This window comes from Mirounga angustirostris, unplaced genomic scaffold, assembly GCF_029215605.1.
Source record: "Mirounga angustirostris isolate CCGP_5_RB_7025 unplaced genomic scaffold, mMirAng1.0.hap1 SCAF_4, whole genome shotgun sequence".
Lineage (NCBI taxonomy): Eukaryota > Metazoa > Chordata > Mammalia > Carnivora > Phocidae > Mirounga > Mirounga angustirostris.
Window position 1 is genome coordinate 182,268,904 of NW_026991712.1, and position 24,499 is coordinate 182,293,402.

The 24,499-nt window shown below is 55.6% G+C and overlaps 1 protein-coding gene across 1 annotated transcript in view; it reads left to right on the forward strand.

The window, feature by feature from the left end:
- Positions 1-24,499, forward strand: part of CASZ1 (castor zinc finger 1) — a 145,981-nt gene that overhangs the window by 20,254 nt on the left and 101,228 nt on the right. Inside the window, exon 2 of the mRNA XM_064589940.1 lies at positions 11,477-11,626. The gene's annotated coding sequence lies outside the window, so the exon portion shown is untranslated. The remainder of the gene's footprint in view (positions 1-11,476; positions 11,627-24,499) is intronic.

A 24,499-nucleotide genomic window follows, 5' to 3' on the forward strand; every position in this document is an offset into this window, starting at 1 on the left:
CAGAGATGAGGACATTGAAAAGGGGTGCGACTTTTCGCTTTTGAAATAATTTCCGATTCTCAGAGAGCGGGGAGACGCACTGCTGTGTACCCAAGGATTTAGAGAGTACATCAGGCAAGGGGGCGGAGGGGTTACACTCCGGGTGGATTTCAATCCAAAACTGTAATTACATCAAGGAGCAGACAGAAATGGGAAAAGCGGATTAGTGGCGTGGCCCGCTTGGGCCTAGTGGTGGAGATGGCTCCAGGAGCCCCTCTCAGGCTCGACCTCTGTGCCAGGATCCTAGCCAAGGTGGTTCGCCCCCCACCACCCCAAGGAACAGCCAGGACCCTGGGCGCCTCTTTTCTGCTTGTCTGCTCTTAACCGTCCCCAGGCCACCCCTGAAGAGGTGAGTCTCCTCTGCGCAGGTCGAGGGCTGCCCTCCGTCCTCCCTGCTTCCTCTCAACGCTAGCTTTCCCATTCAGTTCCAGCCTAGAATAGAAGGAAGCTCCTTCTTTGATTTGATTGGACTTTCTTTTCGGCATGAGGTCTATGCATGCGTGTTGGAGAGAGGGTGACCCTAGAGGACACTGCGGATCACTCTCATAGGTGGCCTTGGTAAGCCCCCGAACCTAGCTCCCTATCTACTGCTTTGTCCTGTTTGTTCTGGGGGAGCCTGTGGCCTGGTCCACAGCACCTCCCCAGTTCCCCTTTTAATAGGGTGAAAAAGTGGCCAGAACTTCTAGGTCTTTGGCCCACACGCCTGTGACCCTTCCTGTCATCCTACTCAGCCCCCTGGGGTGTGACGGTGGCATCCCCAAGTATTCCAAACCCCCGGCTCACCTTTCTCTTCTCCCTGCCCCCCCTTCCCTGCACCTGTCAGCTGTTTCATTGACTGTCTGGCTTGGCTGCCACCCATCCTACCTCCCAGGCCTCCCCCGCCCCCCTCCCCCCAGGCCCGCACTCCCTCCCTTCCTGTCTCTGCCCACGTCTGCCTCTACCTGCCCGTCGCCGGCACACCTGAGGATCCGAGGCTGCCTAACGGAGTGCGGGGATGGTTCAGGGTGTTTACCAGACAGCAGGGATAAGGTATTAAATCCTGTTGCTGTCTTCCCAGGGCCAGGTTCCTCAGATGGTTTTCCAAATTCCTAATCTCAGTGCCCACATCCCTGCCCAGCCCATGTTTGATGGGAGCTTTCCTTTCCGATTGAAGCTGAACCGAGCAGGATCTGTGAGGCTGGGTCTGGCTTCCCACCGGTGCACGATGACATGGAGGTCCAGCCCCTTCCTCTCTGGTTCTTCCTTCCTCTCCTTCCTTTCTTTGGGAATCTTAGTGAGTGGGGGCCAGGATTCTGCCGCCAGGTGTTCTAGAGCCTTCTTGCGTGCCCCTTTCCCCACCAGTTTTGTCTTGAGGCCACTGCTGCAATGTAGGGGAGGGGACCCCGGAGTGGGCTTAGTGTCAGAAGCAAGGGGTCCCCAGCTTGAGGATGGTCTGAGATGGGAATGAGCAGGTGAATGACAGCTTCTCCAGAGGACATCGTTAGGATTCTTCCCACTCGAAATAAAAAGGGCCAGTGTGGAGTTCTGCTCATGATGCTGAATACCCTGGCTTGCCCCAGGAGGGAGTCTGCAAGGCAAACCTGTTCCTCCATGGTGTCTCTGCACTGGTTTTGGAGATGCAGGACCAGGGAGGCAGTGTGCTCCTGTCTGTCCTTGTTGGCTTAGCCTCCGGGAGGAATGACAGGGGTGCTCAGAGACTCCCCAGTGAACAGGGACATTCAAGCACCCAGTGATGTTCACTTTCCGATCTGGGGCAGAGGCAGCTTCCAGGGATCTTCCCTTCTCTGGGACATCCGGGGCTTGTCTGCTTTCCTGCAAACTCTGTCCCCATGCTTAGCCTTCTCTTTCAGAAACTAGGCTAAAAGTGCAGATTAACTTACTCTCCCCCATCCACCACCACCCCCAGGCTGGGAACTTTCTAGGAAGGAAGGAGCAAGACTCTACAGCAACCTCCTGAAGCATCACCGGTGGTGGCAGCCTGGATCTACCCTTCGGGGATGCCTGGGACTGATGGATGTGTCCTCTCTCTGAGCTGCCATGGGACCTAGACTGACCCTTCCAATTTCAGCTTCTCTTTCCCTGGCTACAGGCTCCCTCTTCTTTCTCTCCCCTGTGTCCCTTCTCCTTCCTCCGGGCAATGGGTCATGGCTTGGGTGTCCCTCGCGCTCCAGGTGGTCTGCCCTCGATCCTGCTGCAGATGTTTCATGTCTCCACCTTCTCCCCACTGCCTGGGCAGTCAGCACTGCGTTGGGCTTCCGCTCTCTCCCCTCCTGAGTACAGGGCACCGACAGGAGCAGTGGGATCTCTGGGGCCCAGCAGAGAGGGGTTTGCAGGGCTGGGGACAGGGCAAAGGGTCCTCAGCCAAGATGCTCACCATCGAGGCTTCTTCTGTGATCGTACAAGCCGTGGCTTCTAATTTTATTTTGGGGTATTCTTTTTCTAATATGTGTCGGGCAAGGATTAAGAAGTGGAATAGATAAAAAGAGGGCCAAGAAGTTCCAGAAGATGACAGTTGGGCTGGTGGGGAGGAGGAGGGAAGAGGTAAAATTAATTCATTAGAAAAACTTGTTTACTGGCTTTGCTTAGGTGCCTCCATTTTAGAAGTCTACGTTTACAATAAGTCGCTAATTAAAATACAAAATGAAGCAACAGCTATGTTTTTTTTTCCCTTACACTTTAATTGCATGATTTTTTGTGATGTAATTTCTGGAAACACCCAGTGTACCTCACAGAGCTGATTGTTTGATAAACTAGAAGCACCTGAAACCAACCCAAAAAATAAATATATAAATCCAAGGGGAACTTAAGGTAGATTGGAAATGACAGAGAACGGCAGACAGCAGGGAACCAAAAATCCATAATAATAATAAGAAGAAACCCTCTTAAGTAAGGACATTTATCCTGCTTGCCCCGAAAGGAGAACCGGTCTGCGCATGGCTGGGGGGTGGGGGTGGGGGGGTCAGGGAGCTGAAATGGAAACCAGACCGAGTGGGGTAATCGCTCCCTATCCCGCACCCCAGTTGGTGCTATGGAAAAAAAGCAAAAACAACTTGGACTCTTCCCTGGTTCCATTTCTTTGCTGGGGCTTCTTCTTTCATCACAGACCTTTCAAGAGGATTTTCATCGTCCCCATCGTTCTGAGCCTAGATGCAGTCCCAAGAGGGAGCAAATGGAGACAATGACTGTTCCCCACCCCCACCCCCCCACCCCCCCACCCCCCGCCAGGGAAAAACAAGCCTCTCTATGCCCACAGAGGGAAGACAGCATGTCCCCAGGCTTGGGCCGCTGGCCCTGAGTCCCTGGCTCTCCTAGAAGGGGTAGTGGGAAAGGTGGTCCATGGTAAGAATGGTGTGCGTTGTCTTTCCTCTGTGGCCTGCCACCTTCTTTAAGATGCAGACCTGGGTGGTGATTGCAAAACTGCTGAGAAACCTGTCAGGAACTCATTCCGGGGTGGGGCTGGGAGGAAACTGGATCCTCCTGGCAGCCTGGCTGCTGGAGAATCCTAAGCCTGGCCTCATCTGTAGGCCCCCGGCCTCCTCAGTGCTGGCATCTGGGCAGTGGGAGCCTGAGGGACAGAGGGGACCCGTGACCACATGGCCTTCCCTTTCTCCATCCAAAAGCCGGAGGCCCACTTGGCCAGGGATCCCAGAAATCTCTCTCTACACTCCCCACCGGGGGAGGAAGGATTTGCTTCTTTTTAGGGTCTTTCTAAAAAACACATTTTCTCCCTGATTATAACTCGTGCTTATGGCTCACTGGAAAACACAAAGAAAGTGTGAAGAAAATAATTTAAAAATATGCAGTGCGCTCATTAAACAGGCTAGGGGAACAGAGAGACCGGGGTTCGCAACCCAATTTTGCCACCCAGCAGTGCGACTTCGGGTGAGTTACTTAAGTTTGCTGAATCTCAGTTTCCTCCCCTATAGAGTGGGGATAATGATCGTCTGCATCTTGGAAGGTGGTCAGATTCAGTGTGAGGATCCGTATAAAATATTGAGCACCGAGCCTGGCACACAGCGCCCATAAACATTAACTATTTCTGTTATTGTAGTTAATAATGATTATTCCACTGCTTTGAGATAATAGGCTTTTAAATTTTTTATGAAGAATTTTTTTTTTTCCCACATCCATGAAATTCTCTGTCTAACCCTACGCCGCCCAATACCGTAGCCTGTAGCCACGTGCGGCTGTTTAAATTAAGTAAAATCAAGTCGAATAAAAAATTCAGTGCCACAGTCACACCCGCCGCACTTCAAGGACTCCGCAGCCACACGTGGCCAGTGGCTGCCCATACTGGACGGCACCGAAAGTTCTACTGGACGGCATTCTAAACAATAGAGTCATCTGGGTTTTCCCGCTTTGGGTAAATGTGTGTTGACGGCTGCATAGTAGTTCGTGATGTGGCCGAATCGCCCTTCTCATTGGCTTGAGGCTTTGTTCCTGGGGTGTTGGAATATCCTCTGGGCTCTGATTGGGCCTGCTGGGCTTGCCCGGCCGGGCTCTGGTGCCGTGGCACTCTCTGATTGGTGCTGGGCAGCAAGGGGTTCTGGGAGGAGCAGAGCCTTGCCTGCTGATTGGCTCCCGGTGGTGGTGCCAGGGCAAGAGGCGGGGCTCTGCTTGCCCCCAGTTGGCCCTGGCAGACAGGAGGAGGCTGCCTCCCCTGAACTCCCAGTGTGTCCCCCTCAGGCTGGCTCATCCACATCATCACCTCACAGGGCCCAGACCAGGGAGAGGAGGGACGTGTCTGAGGTAGTAAAAATGAGCAATAATGACCCACCCTCAACCGACCTGAGGATCCCAGGTGTACCTCGAAGCCCCTCCCCCTAACCGGAACCCCGCCCCCCCCCCAGGGAGTCCCCAGGGAGCGGGCAGCCTTTCTTGGTGGGGACTAATGTTGTGGTTGGGGGCCGGTGTAGGCCTCCAGATCCTGGTGGGGGTCTTCAGGCTTCGGGAAGGGCCGGGACTGAAGATGGTGGTGAGGTCGCGGGGTGGGGGTGCTGGGGTCCCAGGTCTGGGGCAGCTTCAGGAAGACCTCGCGATGGCCGGTGGCATCCTGTAGCGGGGTGGTGCAGTGAGTGTTGGGTGCTGGGGTTGTGGCCCGAGCCTCCTCTCCAGCGGGGCGGTGCACGCCCCGGTCACGTGGCTGAGGGCAGCGCCCTGGGTGGGGGGCTGTGGGTGGGCAGGACCGGCTGGGGAAGCAATCCCCGGAGCAGTGGGCAAGACAGGCAGAGCCAAAACCGGACCTGCTGATGTGGCCCTTTCTGCTCGCAGCGGATCATAAAATATGGCTCAGATTTTCATTACGGGCTCTATCGATTATCTTCTGGGACGGATGAATTATAGAGAACATTAAAATTTTTTTTAAAAAGCAAGCGAGAGAGGAAGTATCTGAATGAGTTTGGGTGGTCGATGGCAGAAAGGGCTGAGCCACCGGGCCTGCGTGGCCTCCATCTCCGAGCAGGGTGAGGATAAGACCACTCAGGGCAGGCAGCCTGTGACTTCAGCTTATGGCCTCCCCGGCCCTGGCCTCGCCATAGAGGAGGCCTGTGCTCCCCTCTGCTCCCCTTGCCTGTGCCCCATCCCCTCCAGGGGTCTGGCTAGCTTCTGGGAAGGCAGACCAGTTGGGTTGTTCGCAGGGTTCTGACCCAGAAATAAGACTTTTCCTAGGTTTTGGGTCTCTGTGGTTGGGAGGTGCTGCCGTGTTCCCTCCAGGGATCTCCTGATTCCGGGGATGCCCGCCTGGGCACTGGGGAGATTCAGAGGGCCTCTTCGAGTCAGGCCTGGGATGGGAACTCCTGAAGAACGTGGCCACCTCAGCTTTTCCCTGTTGCTTGTTCCTTCCATCGGCAGTCACTGGCTTGGAGGATTTCTGTTTTCCCTTTGGAAGCTTGAGAAAAACATGTCTGGGTCCCACTGCTGTGCATCCAGGTCCAGTCTGGAGAGAGAATCTCCTGAAAGCCCATCCCTCCCTCGCTCCCTCCCCAGCCCCTTCCCTCTGCCTCCCCTTGCCAAGCAGTGTAGTGCAAAGGTGGCAGATAGGCCTGGGTTCAAACCACTTCTGAGTGTGTGACTTGGGTGGGTCACCTCCCTCTCTGAGTCTCAGTCAGTCAACTATCCATTTGAGATAATAACCCATCTCGTTGGGTTCTTACAATGATATTAATGTGTTGAAATCCTTAGTACGTACTGCTTAATAAACATCAACTGTTATTTTCCTGTACTGTGGCAGAGTCTGGAGACCCTTATCCCCGCCTTCATTGAGCCTTTTTGATTTATTATTCCATTTTACAGATGGGGAAACTGAGGCACAGAGCGGTTAAAGTTATTTGCTCAAGCTTACCCAAACTGTAAATGGCAGAGCCTGGATTCATGCCTGCCAGTCTGGCTCCGGAGCTTGTACACTAAACCCCCGTGTCGCACCGTCCCCAGGATCTGGCAGGGGTGGCCCCTCTGCGTGTGCCTGCACGAGTGTGTGCACGTGACTTCCAACAGCCCTGCCCTCGTGGTGGTCTCCGGACCCTCCACACTTCATGTGGCTCCTTCGGGTCATCGGCGACCCCGGCATTTTCTGGGGCCCTGTTCTGCGTGAAGTGTTACCTCTCTACCTCCGCACCATCCCCCTCATCCTGGCTTCACCTAGGCTGCCCTGAAAAGGTGGTGGTTTCCATGGATATCCGTCTCCCTCTGGCGACACGCCCTTTTTGTAGAACTCTGTTCCCTAGAGTTGATTGTTTTTGGCACACAGCTCTGTAAACTCATCCAACAATTAAAAGGGGGGAGGGGCAGAACAAAAAGGAGCCGGATAGTAACTGGGGTGAGCGAGAGGCAGGAGGGGCCTCTGGGGTGTGGGTCCCCTCTCTGTCCCCCCGGCAGCAGGACAGCACCTTAAGTGCGACATAAACAGCTGGCCCGGAGTGCCGCCTGTGGGGTTCTGAATTCTCAGAACCCCGCGCCGTTTCCTTCCATTTGAGCTGTGTTCTTGTCCCCCCTTTTCTCTCCCTCAGAAAGTGAGGGTCCCATCCGCAGAGCCAATGTAGCCATCTCCGGAGGCCACCCAAAGTCCTGAGATGCCAGCTTGGACCAATTTGAATATTTGCTGCCCTTGTTTTGGTTAATTGTGTATGTGTTTGCTCTGTTTGTGTACCATCAAATACCTACTGCTTTGGGCGGACCCGTCGTAGGCTGTGTGAGATCACAGATGAAAAATGCAGTGAAAAACACTTTCGTGCCACAACACATCGTGTAGGATTTTTGTATTAAGATGTGGATTTTTTTATTGTTTTTTTTTTTTCCCCTTTTCCATACAGCCTGAAGTTGGGCAATGTACATGTCTGTGTTTTTGTTTTCACTCCGGGTGGTTTATGAAATCTGCTCATTAGGGCTCTGTCCTCTCCCCATCCTGGCCTGATCCTTCAGCCCTTTATCCTCTCGGGTGTAGATCTTTCCCCGTCATCTCCTGTTATCTTCTCTCCTTTGGGGAGATGCTGGGTACCCTCGCCACGCGCGTTCACCCATGTGAAAATCAGGGGTTCCTGTGTCCCTGCTTCTCAGTCCCACATCTCTGAGGCAGATGTGCCTTGTAGTAGGAGGTCCCAGTGTGGATGAGGCAGCAGAAATCTCTGTGCTACCCCACTCCCTCCCCACGGAGAAGCCCCTTAGCTTGCCCGTGGTCTGGAGAGAAGAAACAGAAGCTGTCCCATTCCCACAGAACCTTCTGACTCAGAGTGGCCCTCTTCTAGGTGGCCTTGTTGTCTCCCATCTCATCAAATGACAGCAGTGGGCGGCTCAGCTCTTCTCTCTCCAGGAGGCCATGCCCTTGGCTGGGACCCCATTTACTAGGTAGTTTCAGGGGTTTCTCCTGCTCCCCGGGCACCTCACCATAGGCCCCACCTTTCCCCATTCACAGCCCAGCCAGAAGGAATCACCTAAGCACGACCTTTGTCTTCCCTCTGGTTGTGATCTCTGGGTGCTTTCTGCTGGCTCTTCGGGGTTTGAGGGAGACTTGTCTGGGGACAGGAGGACGGAGATGCAGGAGCGGGAAGAGCATTAGGTGTGGGTCGCTGCTGAGACCAGGGGTGGGGACAAAGGGGAACTTGCATGTAAGTTGGGCCTGGGAACCTGTCAGCCCCGAGTCCAGGCCTGAGCTGTGTGACCTTTGGCAAGTCACTTCATATCTCTGTGCCTCCCCTCCCTAATTGATCCACAGGGACCCTAATCCTTCCTACGTCGTGTTGTAAAGATTTGCCGAGATTACACGTGTACAACACTTAGCACGGTGCTTGGTGAATAGAAGGCATCACGTGGGCCTGTTGGCAGAGTTGTGAAAACCAATCATCTGGTGTGCCCTCCACTCCCAGCATGCTCTCTGTCACATAGTAGGTGCTCAGTCAGTTCTTCTTGGCATCAGGGAACCAAGCGGTCCCCTTGAACCTGGAAGCTATTCATTCATGGTGCTAATGGAGGCGCGAGAACCAAGATGCAGGTTGGGGCTTAGGGGAACCAGACGGAGTGGAGCAGGAGAAACGGCCAGTGAAGTATTCTGTCGTTGGACAGGGATGAAGCTGCCCCAGGCCCATCTGACTGTGACATGAGATCAGGGACTGGTGCAGTTCCGCAAACACGCTGCCCACTGTGGGCCAGCTGTTGTGCTAAAGGCTGGAGACGCAAAGATAATTAGGACCTGGTCTCTGCCCTTGAGGAGTTAAAAACTCAATGGTGGGGACAGACTCGTGAACGAATTACTTTAGTCCGGTACAGATTTAAATGCCACACTGAAGGATGCGTGAGGAGCAGAGCAGAGAGGCATATGGGCCTGCTTGGAGCGGATTCTGGAAGGTCACCTTGAAGAGGTGTGGGAGAAGAAGGTGGTGGTAGGGGAGAACATTTCTGGAGCGCTGTTAACACCTTGCGCATCTCTTGGTGATGCCCCATAACATCTGCTAGGTAGGAGGGAAGAAGGTGTCCCCTCCATCTGTGAGGAAATGGGGCCTTGGGGAGATCATACGGCCTGTCCCAGGGCCCTCAGTGAGTTAAGTGGCCCGACTGGGACTCAGACCCATGTCTGCTGATTCTCGGCCCTGTGTTATTTCTGTACCTGCACATGGCTTCTCACCCCTTCACCCCGGAGCTGCTGGCCAGAGAGCTCTGTCCTCTGGGCTCTCTACCTACTGACCGAGATTCATGCTACCGCCATGGCCCCGGGGGCCTGTGCCATGGGAGGGCCCCGTCCATGGCAGGCCCCAAGGCCTGTGCCCTGGTTTGGTAAATAGGTCAGGCCACTTCCTTGGGGACAGTCCCTGAGCAAGGCCACACCCTGGCAGGGCTGGAGGATGGCAGGAATGGGGAAGACTGAGGAGGAGGGGGAGGGAGAGGCCTGGCCACACCCTTTCTCCAGTTGTTCTTGCTGCCGAGGTGAGAAGCTCCCTCTGCCCTGGGCAGGCCCCTCCCTCAGCTGGAAGAGGCCAGACAAGGGCCGCACCAGGGCCTGGAACACCCTCTTCTCCTGGAACTGGAATCCCCTTCTGAGCCAGGGCATAAGAGCCTGGTATCGTTCGCATTCCCGTGTGTGTGGTCGGGCTCTGGTCTTTCTAGCTCCTTGCCAGGAATCAGGGAGGTAGGAGTGTTCCTCTTGACCTTTTCCCTGGGAAATGTGTATGTCTGCAAGGGGAGAGTGTGAGCCACCTGTACAAAATGTTGGCTTTCAGATGAGGCGGGGGCCATTCTGATGGGATATTGGAATGGAGCCCCCCCAGCAGAAGAATGTTCTGGGGGCAGGGAGCTGTAGGTGGTCTGAGGCACCCCTTCCTCTCTGGCTTGGAGATATTTGGCTGGTGGGTGAGCTGCCCAGGGCTTTGGGGGATTCTGGACCAACAGGCAGGGGAATGTCAAAGCCCAGAAGAGTAAGTCTCCCAGTGGCCCTGAAGTTCCCATTAAAGTGTTTTTTCCTCTTTTTTAAAGAAAAAAATATTCCCAAACTGGAAAACAAAGGAAATCCACTTCCCCCAAATCACACGAAACTCACATTAGGGGCCTGGCGGGAATCCATGGAAACCAGGAAACCCGCTGTTAACCCTGTATGGTGCCGAAGGGTGGGGTGGGAGCCGGGCCGATCCAAGGCCTGGGGCCACTGTCACTGGCCCGGCTCAGTGGCAGTGCCCCAGAGTCGAGGTGGGGGGAGCCGCTGCTGGGACCTCTCGCCTTCACAGCCCAACAACCCCTTCCACTCGGGGCCCAGCCTTGGGAGGCAGGAGAGGAGGGGTTCCTGCCCTCCAGGGAGGCTCGGGGATCCGAGGGCTGGGCCGCATCGGAGAACCTGCTGGGTGGCTGCCCACACCACGCCACCCCGTAGAGTCAGGCCGAGCCCGCTCACACGCCCTGGGAGCATACAGGCGCCATGGACGCTGCCGTCCCCCAGCCACCACCCTCCCTGATGCCAGCCCCATGTGCAGGGGGGGCCGTGTGGGAGCAGATAGAGAGCCCCCTTGGGGTTTCCACGCCCACTCTCCCATCCATGCGCCTGGACCTCCGGGCCTGGGAGCTTGTGCACCGAGGTTAGGTGCTGTATTCGTGTTTGCATGCGCATGGGCTGATTTTTCTAAAAAGGCTGAAAATATTTACAGATTTGAAGTTGAAACGCAAACAGGAAAAGCCCTTTAAAAAGTGAGTGTAGTGGATATTCAAAACAGGAATCACCATGGAAACACCACAATATTTGCTTAAATTGACACAAAGGTTGCCGGTAGCAGGGCACCAACTTTCTTTGGCCACATTTTTTGGGGCCAACACCTATCACACATGAATTTCAGCAGTCCCCTCTCGGTATGCGCCTGCACCCTCTGTTCTGTTCTATGGGATGAGATGGCATGGGACCAGCATGGATGGTGGTGGGGAGGGGAGGGGGAAACAGAAGAAACCAAACTGACCATCCTGGGTCACTGCGGAGACACCTGTTGATTCCGTTTTTAGAGACTCCCACAAGGCCACTGGGGGTTCATGGGAGCGGCTGGAAGCTGGCCTAGGGAACGGGGAGGGAGCAGAGGTTGGGGAGCCCAAGGCTTCCTTTGGTTGTGTGGCTTTGATCTGCCTTCCAGGTCAGCGTGATCTCTTGTCAGGCTGACCTTTCCCCCGGGGTGCCGAGCCTTGGGTATGATCCCTCTGTTCTACCTGGGTGGCATCTGATTGGCCTATCATGGTTTCTACCTGTCTGATTCTTGTGTTAGGTGTGACCGCTGCTTAGCAATTGGCTAATGATTGTGCAAAGGGTGCATTGGTTGTAGGATCGTAGGGTCAGGCAGGGTCCGAGACTCTTACCAGCAACGGGCTGGCTGGTTACGGTGCAAAATGTCGAAACCACGCCATCTGTTGTCCTCTTCTCTGGAGTAGCTTTGTGGGTCTCCGCTGTAGCCTAATAATCTGTTCTCCCCTTTCATTTTGGTAGGCAAACATACCTCGCCGACTGAAGGCAAAGACCCCTTCCATCTCACCTGCCCTTCCAGCCGCCACACTTGTCGACCCCCTCCCGTAGAAGGGGATCCTGCAGCTCCAGCATTGGAGTGGACTTTGGACCCCGGCCTCTTGGGATGCAAAGGTAGCTACTCCTGATGCCCAAGATGTGTCTGGGAAATGTGGGTGGGGGCTGTGGTTGGCCAGTTTGGGGGTTCCTTCTTAGGAGAGGGACTGAGGAGGCCTTTCTCAGAGGGTTCTGACCCAGATGGTGGTGGCTCAGGCACCCTAGGTGAAAGTAAGAAGACGTAGGATTGAGGACCTTAGAGGAGAAGCCACAGGTGTCTTTTTTTTTTTTCCTAAAGATTTTTTTCATTTATTTAGAGAGAGAGAGAGCGAGTGTGTGTGCATATGAGCCAGGGGAGGGGCAGAGGAAGAGAGAGAATCTCAAGCAGACTCCCTGTTGAGCACAGAGCCCAGAACCCAATGCTGGGCTCGATCCTAAGGCCCTGACATTGTGACCTGAGCCGAAATCAAGAGTCTGATCCTCAACCAACTGAGCCACCCAGGCGGCTCCCACAGGTGTCTTGATCCAGGCTCAGAAATCGCCCCTCGCCGAAGGCAGGTCACTTAACACCAGGGATGGGTAGTCTGTGAGGCTGGTACTGTCAGATATCTCCCTGCGGGTAGCAGACGTGGCAGTTTTTGTGGTGGGGGGTTGACACACAGCAGGTGACTTACCACCTATTGGTCGTCATTCAGTGTTCTCTTGGGATCCCAAGGAAACCAGTCCAGAAGGGTTAGGTGCTGATGAAATTGATGGGCATGGTGTTAGGACAGGGGCCGAGGTGGAGGGTCTAGAAAATGGCGGGGAGGGCAAGGCCGCAAGCCATTCCTCCTGTGTGCGCAGGACAGGAGTCAGCAGCCCCAGCTTACTTACCAGCTCCGTCCCTCCCTGTGGGTGCCATGGGCAGGTGTGTCTTGCCCCTCCCTCCGTGGCCAGGCTCTGCAACTCTGGACTTTGAACTTGCAGGGAGGAAGCACTTGGCAGCGATGGGTGCCTTGGTGCCCACTGGGGTCTGAGAGGTCCCCAAAGCTGTGGGCCTGCTTGATTCCAGGCTGTGCCACCTCAGGGACTAGAAGCCTTGGATACAGGGCAGGGATTTGCAAATCAGATGTAAATGTCACCTTGGGTTACTGTGGTGGAGCAACTGCGTGGCCGAGACTCTTCTTCCTGGTGTCTAGAAAGCGATCACACTCCAGGAGCTGGTCTGTCCACATTTAAGATGTGCTACTGTTGTCCCCTGATGGCGGTGTCGAGATTGTTGGTGTAGCGGTCTTGCTGGGTGTTTGGCACGAGCACTTGTATGTCTCTACACTTCTTGGGCTCTTCTTGCCTGACTCTGCTTCTCTGATCATCGTGGGTCCTGGGAAGGCAGGCCCACGTGTCTTCAAGCCTCTACCTGGTCTCCCTGGGCCCGGCTGGGCCCAGCACATGAGCAGCAGGTTGCCAAAGTGCGTATAGCTCCCCGCTTTGAAGGGGGAATATTGCCCGTTCTCTTCTCAGTGGCTGGCTTTTTGTTTTCTTCATTCCCTCGGCAAAACATGCCTATTAGTTTTTCCCTTTCTGAAGTTTCCACTCACTGTTGACTCCCAGGGGCCATGCTGGCCTAGGGGACGGGCTCCACGAGTCCTGTGGGGCTCCCGCGTCCTGGCATCAGCCATCTAAAGCTTAATAACGAAGCTTGGGAACTCTGAGGGCCCTGAGAGGGAATGTTGTGGCCAAGCCCCTCCACATTTACCCACCTCTTCCCAGGAACCGGGTTTGGCCGCAGGTCCACGTCCTCTGGGGCAGGGCTGACCCATGGTCTCAGAGGTGTCCTTCCTCACCACCTCGGAGTGTGGGCCAAGGTGAGTCTATACTCAGGCCCGATCCACAGGCCTGCTCCTGTATAGTTCAGACTCTCCCTATTTCTGGTTGTGCTGCGTAAGATCTGGTTATATTTAATCAACAGAAACCGAGGGCCTGGTTCTGCCAGTCATTGGGGGTAGAGTGGACAAGACAGCCCTGGCTCTCATGGAGTTCTGGTTGGGCAGGCAGACAAGGAATCCACCAAAAAGGAACAAGGACACCATTAGCACAGAATGGACATAGGATGAAGTGGTGTGAAGTGAGGGGGCAGTCAGAGGAGGCCTCTTTGAGGAGGTGACAGCTGAGATGGAAGGAGAGGAAGTGGACAGCCCTCTGAGGAGCAGGCAGAATAGTCCAGAAAGAAAACGACTGGTCTAAAGGTCCTGAGGTGGGATGAGCTCAGTACATTTGGTAACAGAAGGAAGGTCCCGGTGGCTGGGAGGTGGACCCGTTTGTAGGGGTCAGTAGGCCGGGGAAGTTGGCATTTTATTCTTTAGGTGACAGGAAGCCACTGGAGGGTTTTAAGCATGGAGGTAAAGTGATCTGGGTTTTGCTTTGGAAAAGCTGGCTGGGGCTGCAGTGGGAAGAATGGATTGCACGGGGGCAGGGGAGAAAGCAGGCCGGATGGGAGGCTGCTGTGGACAGACGCTGACACGAGGAGGTGGACAGCGTGGAAGGGCGCCGAGTCCATGCGTTGAGAGGGAGGGTGAGTAGTGCTTGCTGTGGGAGCGAACGGCGAAAAGAAGAGCCAGGCCAACCCCAGATTCCAGGGGCCCCGATGTGGGCCTGCATCTCCTCTCCTCTCACACCCCCACCCTGCCAGTGCCAGGCACCACCCGTGGCTTTCAGAGGCCATACGTTTTGTGGATTAAGGAGAAGCACCATCCAGGGCCCGGTGCTGGCTGCTGAGAAAGCGTGGTAGAGTGGTTTAGGCATCTCTTGGCCGGCACCATGTAGAGGGAAGGCCAGAGGCCCGCTCGTCTCTGGCATTGTTTTCAGTAGGTATTTCCAAGCTCACCGTCCTTTTGGCCCGAAGACTGCACGGGAGCTTGTTTTGTGCCTCTGCTCCGTGGGCTCGGTGCTGGGTTTGAGGTTGGGTCTAGTTCGTATAGTTCCTGTCACTGTGGTCGTAAATGTGATCTGTGTTCTCAAGGGCTGAGCATCTGCATACCTTCTCCCGGGCATCCGGTCACCCAGGGCCAGATTTGTCTAAGGGTTTGTCTAAGACCTCCTCATTTCCACTGGGGCCAGCTCAGCTTCCAGCCCCAGTGTATGGGCAGGGATCCTAGCAGTCTTTGCATGTGGAAAGTCCTTTCACAATTCACGGTGTGGATTCCCATAGGTACCCCATCAGATTTGACTTGGGCCACTGTCCCCTTTTCCTGGGCCTCTGATACAAGGCTCAGCTCTCCTGGGTCTTGGTATCATCTGCTTGGGCTAGGATGGGGCAGGCAACCCCAAACAGCGATGCTATCACAGTGAAGCGATCCTGGGCCCTCCGGGGTAAGTGTTACACGTCCTAGACAGCAAGCCAGAGGCCTGGGAGGAGGGAGCATGGAGCTGTCACAGCCGGCTGCGGGGGCCCCAGTGAGTACTCGCCCATGCTGGCAACATATTCTCAGCCATATGGGCCAGCTCAGCCCTCCAGGAAAGCTCTGGAGGCTTGACCTCCAGGGGGAGTGACAGGAGGGAGCAGAAGGGCAGGCTGGCGACGTTTGCAGGGGGTGACAGGGATGTCCCAGGCGGGCAGCTGGTGACTCTGCCTGGCTCCGAGGGGGTGTCAGCCAGCCTTCCTGGGTGTGTCTGCCAACATCAGAACCCTGGGCTGAGCCCCGGGGGAGGGTGTGTCTGGGTGGGCAGGCGTGGGAGGCTCTTCTGCTTTTTGCCTCCATGGCCTGTACTAGATCCATGGCCTTCACTTGTAACTGGACTGGACAGTTCTAACTCCTTCCTCCCGGGCTCTGATCTGATGTGGGGCTGGCTGTTCCAGGCAAGCAGCTGGGGGAGGGGGTGCAGAGGGGGGATCAGGAGAGGTACTGGCTATGGGACTTGGGGGTCCGAGCCCTGTGCCACCCCTGGGTAAGTTCACGCTTGGGGGGGATGGCTGAACTACAAGGCTTGGGAAGTGTCACCGAACCTTCTGGTTTCTGTTCAGGGTGAGAATTCGGCCCTGATGCTGCGGACGCCCCGGCCCTGGGCCTCCTTCCTCAGTTTTCCCTGTCTCTTAGCAGACTCAGGAAGCCCCTGGATCCCACCAGGCACAGACCCAAGGGGAGAGGGATGGGGAAGGGCCGGCCGTACCTGCCTGTCTGGAGCTACCTCGGGGCCTCTCTGCGTTTGGTGACATGGTTGCTCCAAAGGGACAACAGCCCATGGCTTTGGGAGGGTTAAGGTCTTGTGGACGAGGGGAGAGGCACTTCTGTCCTGCCTCCATCCTTGTGAGGCCTCCACAGGGAGAGCACTCTGGTGGTGTTGGAGGAGCACCATCGGGGAGCCCCCAGAGAGGAGTCCCGGGGACTGTGAACATGTCGTCCTCTCTTGCAGGTCCCGGGGCTCCTGCTGTTCTGTCTCCCCCAGCTTCCCCGGCCTCTATTATTCCAGAATCTACCCAGGTGTAGAGCTGGTCTAGAAAGCCCTTCAGCCCAGAGGACACCACACAGAGGCCTGAGGCAGCCCAGTGTGGGGACACTTATGTGGCCGCCCCTCACCACCAGCTACTGCTTCTCCATTAAACCTGCTCTGGGCGTGTTCCTCACCTTCCGCTACCCACTCATGTTTTCTCTCTGATTGGGTTTCTTGGCCCCTAGGGAGCAGGTGCCTTTTCTGCCCCTGAGCCTCCATATGGCAGCCTGGGGTTGGGACCCCTGTGGCCAGGGCGAGTGGAAATGGGAAGGTGTAATTAATCACTAGTTTCTTCTCCAGAAATGCTAATCGGGAGAAGCAATTAAAAGCAACTTTTTTCCCTTAGTAATCTGTGCTAAAAGCTGGTAATGAAGTTTAGGGCCGTCGTGACTCAATATTTCAGCTTCACCGACTCAAGTCAAAACAATCCAAGCCCAGGAGTTTGCCGGCAGCTGAGCTGGGCCCGGGCAGCAGCTGGGAGCCCCCACTCCCTCTCCTCACCCCCTCACTGCCACCCCACCCCCCACCCCTGCTTCTGGGGCAGAGCCTGTAGCAGGCCCAGCTGGGGGAGGGTCTGGGTGGCAGGGAGATGGGTCCCCGAGGCCATCCTTCAGGAGACCCAGAGCCGGAAATGCATCTTAAGGGAAATGATAGGACCAGGTGAGAGGAGCACCTGCCTCTGTGGGGGCAGAAGGAGGAATCGGGGGAGATGTGTGCCTGGGAAGCCCCCAGGGCAGCCCAGGCTTCACATTCGGCTCAGAGCCGGAAGAGGTGGTGGTCCGAATCTTGACCTTCAACCTCGGTCATTCATTTCTCATTTTCATTCATTCATCAAGCCTTACTGAGAGACACGGCGAAGTGGACCCGAACCACAGCAGCGAATGAACAGTGCTGTGGGATCTGCCTTTCAGTGGAGGGAGGCAATGACAAATGAGATAAAGAAATACAGTATTTGTTGGATGGCCACGTGTGTCCAGGAGAAAACCAGCACGTTTAGAGAATAGGATGGGGAGAGCGTGTGGCGGGGGTGGGGGAGGATGGTTTGTAATTCTTCAGTGTGGCATCTGGGGGACACAGCACTGGGATGGTGACATCTGGGTAAGGATGGAGAAGGTGATGGAGCGAGCCCCCCTACTTAATACCTGGGAGAAGAGTGTTCCCATCAGGGGGAACAGCAAGTGTGAGCTCCTAGATGCAAGAGCAGCCTGACTTGTTGGAGGGCAGCTCGTGGGGGAGATGCCACGTGAGGTCATGGGGGTGCGCGAGGGACCCCAGATCCCCCAGGCCTCGCCGCCATTACCCCAAGTGAAATAAGAGGCTTTGGAAGAGTTCTGGGTGACTCGATCTGATCAGGCACAAGTACTTTATTAAAAAGCAAGACCCAACTGTCACCGACTCCTCCTCTTCCGGGTCCCTAGGTGCGTCTGCACCCACTGCCTCCCGGGTGTGTGCTCTTGAGCAGGGGAGGGGAGTGCTGAGGGCTCTGTTGCAAACCGCGCTGCCCCCTCCCCCCCCCCACCAGCCTCTGCCCACCCTCTCAGTCCTCCTCGGGGAGCGGTTCAGAAACAGGCTCTTGTCACTTTAAGCAGCCCCCCGCCCGGCTCCCCTGGCCTGCTTTATCTGAAGTCCAAGCGCATGTTGTTCCAGGACCGATCCGCTTTAGCTAATTAATAATCTGACAGGAGCCACCCAGGGGATTAGCCTCTGAGCTGAGCTCCACCAAGCCCCAGCAAATGAGCCCTGTACTCCTTGGGGACACGGAGGTGACTTTGAGGGGTGCAGGGAGAGGGGACCCCCACAGGTGAGCCGTGGCACCGGGCTGTGTCGTAGTGACCACTGAGGGGAGAGGGCGGGGGTGGGACAGTGACAAACAGAGTCTCTTGAAAGGAGGACTGCTGTCCCGAGATGGGCGGAGTCCTCCTTTCTCCCTCACTGCCCCCTACAGTTCTGCTCACCCACCTACCAGGTGTTACCTGCCGAGAAGCAGGAGAGAGTGGCCAGACTTAGCAAATAAAAAAACGGGCTGCATGTTGGACACCTGAAACTAACATGACACTGTATGTTAACGAACCGGAATTAAAATAAAAACTGGAAAAAAAAATACAGGATGCTCAGTGAAATTTGCATTTCAGATAAACCACAAGTAAGTTTTAGTAGAAGTATGTTCCATGTAATATCGGGGACGTACGTACACTAAAAAAGTATGCGAGGTTTATCTGAAATTCAAATTTCGCCAATGGTCATCCTGCGTTTCCTCAGCCAGTCCTGAGCGGGTAGGGACAGAGGCTGCTGGGCTCCCTCCTGAGAATAGCCTGGAGCTCCCTCTGGAAGAGGTAGCATCCTTGGGGAGCAAGGCGGGGCCAGGACAGTGACCTTCATGGGCATGCTGCTGCAGGACAAGGAGGATGGAACAAGGGTCAGCCGCTTGCAGGAGTCTCTAACCTATATTTGGGCCCAGGTGGCCCTTGGATGAGTAGAGTCCAAGTCTCCTCTGAAGGATCCGTGGCCTCCAAGCGGGAAGGAAGTCCCAGAGCTGCCTCCCCCGGTGGGGGTGGGGGGATGACGGGGAGGGGTGCTCATGTCTGGGAAGAGTCTGGGGCCTCTGCAGAGGGGAACGTGTGAAGTTGCTGGGGTCATCTGGGTTAGGTGGTCATCATCTGTTAAGGGCATCTATCTGCTCTGAGCCTAGGGAGAGGTCAGCAGGGAGGACCCACTGTGTGGGCAGGGCCAGGTCAGGTCAGGTAGAAGGTCAGGGACAATAGCCTGCCATGCAGAGCCACCTCCAGGTTCCAGGGCCTCAGGGCACTGGATAGAAATACCCATCTGCTGACCTCTCGGCGCCCACCCCCAAGGCCACTGAACAGCCCGAGCCAGGGGGGTTGGGTAGCCTGGGATGTCATGCTGGTCTTTATTGGAGTCCTTACTTCCTATGGGATCCTCCCTGTTCCCTCTCATGACCCTTCTCACTCCGGCTCTGTTCCCAGTGGTCAGGGCGCTCAGGGCGGGGAGAGGGGCCCACTGCCAGCTGGTGGTAGTCCAGCCTCCTGCAGCCAAGGGGCCTGATGCCAGGCAGGCGGTGCCCCCGAGGTGGGAGCTCTCTCACTCCCGCTCCATTCTCTAGGAGTTAACAACATCCCGTGCCCTTGAGGCCTCCTCTCCCCCAGCCCCTGGGGTGCCTTCCTCCCAGCCTTTCCCCACACACACACACAGCCAGCTGTGGAGCCCCCCTGGCACAGGAGCAGAGGGGGCTGGGGGTGCTGAGCCGGTGGCAACCTCTTCCTCCTGCTGAGCTCTCAGCCTCTTCCCCAGTGTGCCCGGCGGTTTGGCCCTGTTTCGCGAGCCGTCTGCTGCCCGTGCTGCCTCTGACCCACATCGTTAGCATGGGCATTTATATTTCATTAACGACATTAAGCCCAAATGGCATTAAAAGCAAAGCTGGTGATAAATAGCTTATTAATAAACAGGGAGTGCTTCGTGTTGCCTGGCCTCTCCCAGCCCCGGCTTTAACCCTTGCTGCCCTAGACAATCATGTTTCGTCCCAAAGATCATCCCCCATCAACTCCACGGTGGGCCTGGAAGATCCAGCCGTGTGTCTGAGTTCTGGCTGCTCTGAGGTGGGTGCCTTGTGGAGCCCAAGTGGGCCAGTTTGGGATCACTCAGGCTCGTGAAACCTGGCCAGACCCCTCACAGCCTCTAATCAAATCTTTATTACCCTCTCTCTCCTCGCTAGTTTCAATTCTGGGCTAAACATTTCGGGAAGTGTGGCTCTTCTAGGCCATAAGCTCAGATCTCCCCCATTACTCTGTAGCTCTGTCTGAGAGGAGGCCCATAGAATGTTTGGACTCCAAAAGAGCGATGCTCCTGAAAATGATGCTAATAATAATAATCATGACAGTAATAATCGCAGCTGGCCCCTCCGGAGGGCTAAGTGTGAGCAGTCCGGCTCCCTGCGACCCCAGGGGCCATCCAGCTCAGGTTCATTTTATAAGGGGGAAAACCCAACTCCCAGAAGAGTGAGTCGGGTTCACCAGCTGGAGCCTACACCTCATAGGGGCTGGCACCGGGGCATTGGGTGGCCTCCTGAAATAGGGCCTGTTGACATCCCCACTCCTGGGCCTCTCGGACCCACCAGGGCTTCTCAACTGTGGCTCCAGCCTCGATTGACCCTAGCTCTTTGCCCCTGGGATTTGGCTGTTCCATTACTCGATGCCTGGTTGAGTGTGCCTACACAGGCTGGCCACCTGGAGGGCACAGTCTTGTCCCTTGCAGGCCACCACCCCACCTAGGACCCAGAGATGTCAACAGAGAGTCCGTGGAAGAGTCTGTGGTACTGCAGAGGCCCCAGTGAGCTTTTTGCTTCTGATTGGAGCAGCTTCTATGTGGTGTCCTCCTGGGGCAGGGTAGGGGGGACCAGTCAGCCTTGATTGTCTGGGGTTTTAAGTTGTCTGTGTTTTTTGGACACAGAGTCATCTCTTAACACTTCCAAGAAATAGGGGCAGACTCAGCCCTGGGTCTCCTACCCCCTAGCTGAATTGTTTGAAAGCAAAAGGAAAGTAGAGTCTTGTCTAAACTTGGGCTCCACTTGGAACTCTCTCCACTGCAAACCTGGACCAGAGCTCTCATTATCCTCCCATCCTTCTGGGGCTCTCTGGGCCCGGGCCTGGCTGAGGGAGAGAAAGGGTTTTTGGAGGGGTTTGCAATATAGAAGGGGAAGATGGAGGCGGGGTATAAGGTGAAGATGTCATGTCATTTTAAGGGGAGGACGGGAGTAGAGGGCACGTTGCTGGGACCATCTGGTTGTGTCTGGTGAACACTCGGGGAAGACAGAGAGCTAATTAATTAGCAGGACTCCTGCTGCCTCTGCCAGGAGCTTGGACTGCTTCTCCCAGCCTGCTCCCAAGCTGGGAAGGAAGTTGGGAAGCAGTGGCCATAGGGCTCGTCCAGGAGGAATTCCACCTGTCCTGATGGATGAAAGCCTGTCCAGCCTCACAGAGCAAGGCAAGCAGGAAGGGGCCAGCAGGGAGGCCCACTTGACCCGGATGGTGATGTGGGGACTGCCTTGGAAGGTCAGATTTACACCTGCTTCTCCTCCTGGAAAGACCTTCCAGCTTGCTCTGGCCATGCAGGCCTTGACCTTGACCACAGGGCATGGTGGGTAGCTAGGAAAGGAGTCATGCTTATCACCTGCTTTATACTCCGAGTGCACAAGGCACAAGCATTAAACCAGTGCACAGAATCCAGCAGCCAGCGCGAAGGGGTCAGCCAGGCCTAGCACGAGAGGTTGCACTAGAGAACTGGGGGGCGGAAGGGGCTGATGGTGAGAGACAGGCTTTGGAACCAGGCCCGCCTGGGCTGCAGTCAGGCCCACGCTTGGTCGACGTGTGGCCACCACGTCACCACGCTTAGCCTCGATGTCCTCCTCTGTAAAATGGACATGCCAATTCCTTCTTTGCAGGGGTGTGGCCTCTTCAGTGCTTGCAACCGGGTCTGGGCCCCTTAGGTGCTACCGCCCTTACTGCTGTTTGGCCCGCTGCTAATCTGTGGTCACTGACATTCTGTTTGAGAGCTAGGGAAGGAAACTGGTGGAAAAACACAGCATATCCGGCGGGGCACGGCCCACCACTCCAGCAGGGGGATGTCTTGGCAGCAGGTAAGGGCCGGCCCACCCATTCAGTGGGGTTTCTGGAGCACGTCCTCCTAGGCTAGGCTTAGAAGAGGCAGGGGGCAGAAGAGAGCCAGGGGAGCACTGTGCACCCCACTCACAGTGAGTGCCCGTTCTGGTAGGGGAGCCAGGTGTGGGTGTGGCAGGTGGGGTGACATGGGACAAAGCAGGATGGGGATCTTCAGCATGGTTGTCCCGTTGCCTTTGATGCCAGCAGTGAGGCGGCTCTTCCTCTCCCTCCCTTGGACGTGCCCACTTGTGGTAGGCTGGCTTTAGTTGTAAAGCCACCGCACCATCCTGCCACACCGCACAGGTGGGGGACCAGGCTGCCCTATCCTGCTCGCTGGCTTGAGGCAGGCTGGGGCTCATCCCTGTCCTGGGTTCTTCCCTGGGTTCTGGGTGCAGTGCCTCTCTTCCGCCATGGGGACCAGCTGTCATTATGACATCAGTGCAGGCCACTGCTTCTGCCATGGGATGGTTCATGCTGCTCTTGGCACTTAGCACGACCCCCCCACCATGGGTTTTGGTTAGTCTTCTGAGTCGCGTCTGTTGATATGAGGGGTGAGAGTATGGACACCTTTCTCTGCATACCCCCACCTTCCCTTTTCTTTCCAGTCCCACACACCCAGTCCAGGTTCCTCTATGTCCTCCAAGGGCCAGGGCTGGGCAGGGGCTCAGTGAAAGATCATGGGGTGGCCAATGCCACCTGGAACCCAGGGGCTGGGCATGTCATCACCCCAAGGCTTCCTGAGAGCACACCCTCACATGGAGGGACCATGTGAGGAGAGGTCTTGGGGCATCGGCTTTGCCTACATGACCTCAGGGCCACCTAACTCCTCAGGGCCCAGGGTCTAGAGTCACAGCTTGGAGAACAGCTCCAGGGAATGGGAGCAGTGTCATGTGGGTAGATTGGTCAGTGGCCAAGGAGCCAGGCCTTGTGACTTGATGGGCACATCTTTCAGTGAGTCAAAAGCCACTCTAGACCCTAAGCTTTCCCCTTTCCTTGCTCCCTCACCTCCAGAGCTGGTAGAAATTGCTCATTTTCCCCTTGGCTTCATGGAGCCCCAACGCTGGGCCGGCCTCCTCAGGCTGGGGCCTAGGACGGCCCTGGGAAAAGGACCCAAGACCAAGCCTGGCCCTCGCCTGGCGTGTGCCGTGCTTGGCTTCATGCCTGCCCTCAAGATGGGCAATGCCAACACTCCAGTGTCCACCACAGGACAGGTAGGCTTCATCTGAAGCCCCTGGCCTTGGGAAGGGGGAAAGGGCCACATGCATATTCCCTCCTCAGGGAGCCTTCTACGTTCATTTTTCTTTTGCCACTATTTTTTCTTGGGGTCTAATTAAAGACTTGAAGCCGTTTACAGCCTGTGGTTGGCTTTTTATTTGGGTCTTTGGCAATTACCTCCCGCCCTAAAATAAGTTTCGATGGAACAGGGGTAGGATTTTTCTTTTTGGCCAAGTTCTCAGCTTTAATTTTGCTGTGTGTACGCGTACATGCATGCACAAGTTGTGTGTCCGTGTGCGTGTGCGCATGCGTGTGCATGTGTATGATGGAACAGAATGAAGCCTTTTTGTTCTCCCTGCTCCAAATCCTGCCTCCTTCTCCTTCTCACTGTCCCCATCTCAAGTGTCCTGTGGCCAAAGCAGAGCCTGGACAGCAGGAACAGTATGTCCTTGGCCTTGCCCTGCCTGGAGGCGGCTCTGTGACAACAGGCAGGTCATCTGTTGACTCTGTCCCAGTTTCTTCAACTGAGAATGGGGCCAGCGGGTTGGGCATGCCAGAGGCTTCCCTATCACACTGCTCTGAAAACAGACATCTTGCCACAAGGGGGAAGGTCATCCTTGGGTGGGAGGAAGCCACCACCAACACGAACTGATTGGCCTCACTTTTCCCTCTTGGTCAACACACCTTGTGTTTGAATAGGAGCATGTAATCATGTTCCCAAAGCTCTTCCCCCACTTTGCCCCTCTTGGTTCCCCCGGCCACCATGAGAGCAGGTGTGATCACGCCATTTGATAGGCGAGGCTCCCTGCAGCCAGAGATATATAATAAGTAGCGTTTCTGATGTCACTTGGCTTATAGGGGGAGAGCCTTGGGATTCAAATCCAGATCCTCTGATCTCCCAAAACCCATACCCAAGACCGGCTACATAATTTGCGGGGCCCAATGCAAAATGAAAATACGGGGCCCCTTGTTCTAAATTATTAAGAATTTCATGACGGGGCACCTGGGTGGCTCAGTCAGTTGGGTGTTCAACTCTTGGTTTCGGCTCGGGTCATGAACTCAGGGTCCTGGAATCAAGCCCCATGTCAGGTTCTGTGCTCAACAGGGAGTCTGCTGGAGAGTCTCCCTCTCTCTCTGTCCCTCCCCCTCCCTCTCTCTTTCTCGAATAAATGAATAAATCTTAAAAAAAAAAAAAAAAAAAAGAATTTCACAACAGTGAAAGCACGTGCCCTCCTGAGCTTGGGGCCCTGGGTAACTGTATGGGTTGCCCACCCAGGCAGCACTCCCTGTCTCCACGCCCTTCTCCTGTTTGCCAACACTCCCACCTGCATGGTGAGGGGCAGGGTAGTCCATAAGGAGTCACTTGTGCTTCAGGTCCCTGGCCACTGTGGCTTTCTCCTGCAGATGGAGGGGACTCTGAGTTCTCCCTATTCTTGGCCTGTCCCGCCTGACCCCTATCTTATGAAGAACCACTGCATTAGCATGATGTGGGCTTTCTGGGATTCCCTGAGTCTCTTAGGGTCCTCCAGGCCTCCCTAAGGCCTCCTGAGACTTTAAGTCAGTCAGAGGTGAGAAAAAAAAAAAAAAAAGAGTAAAG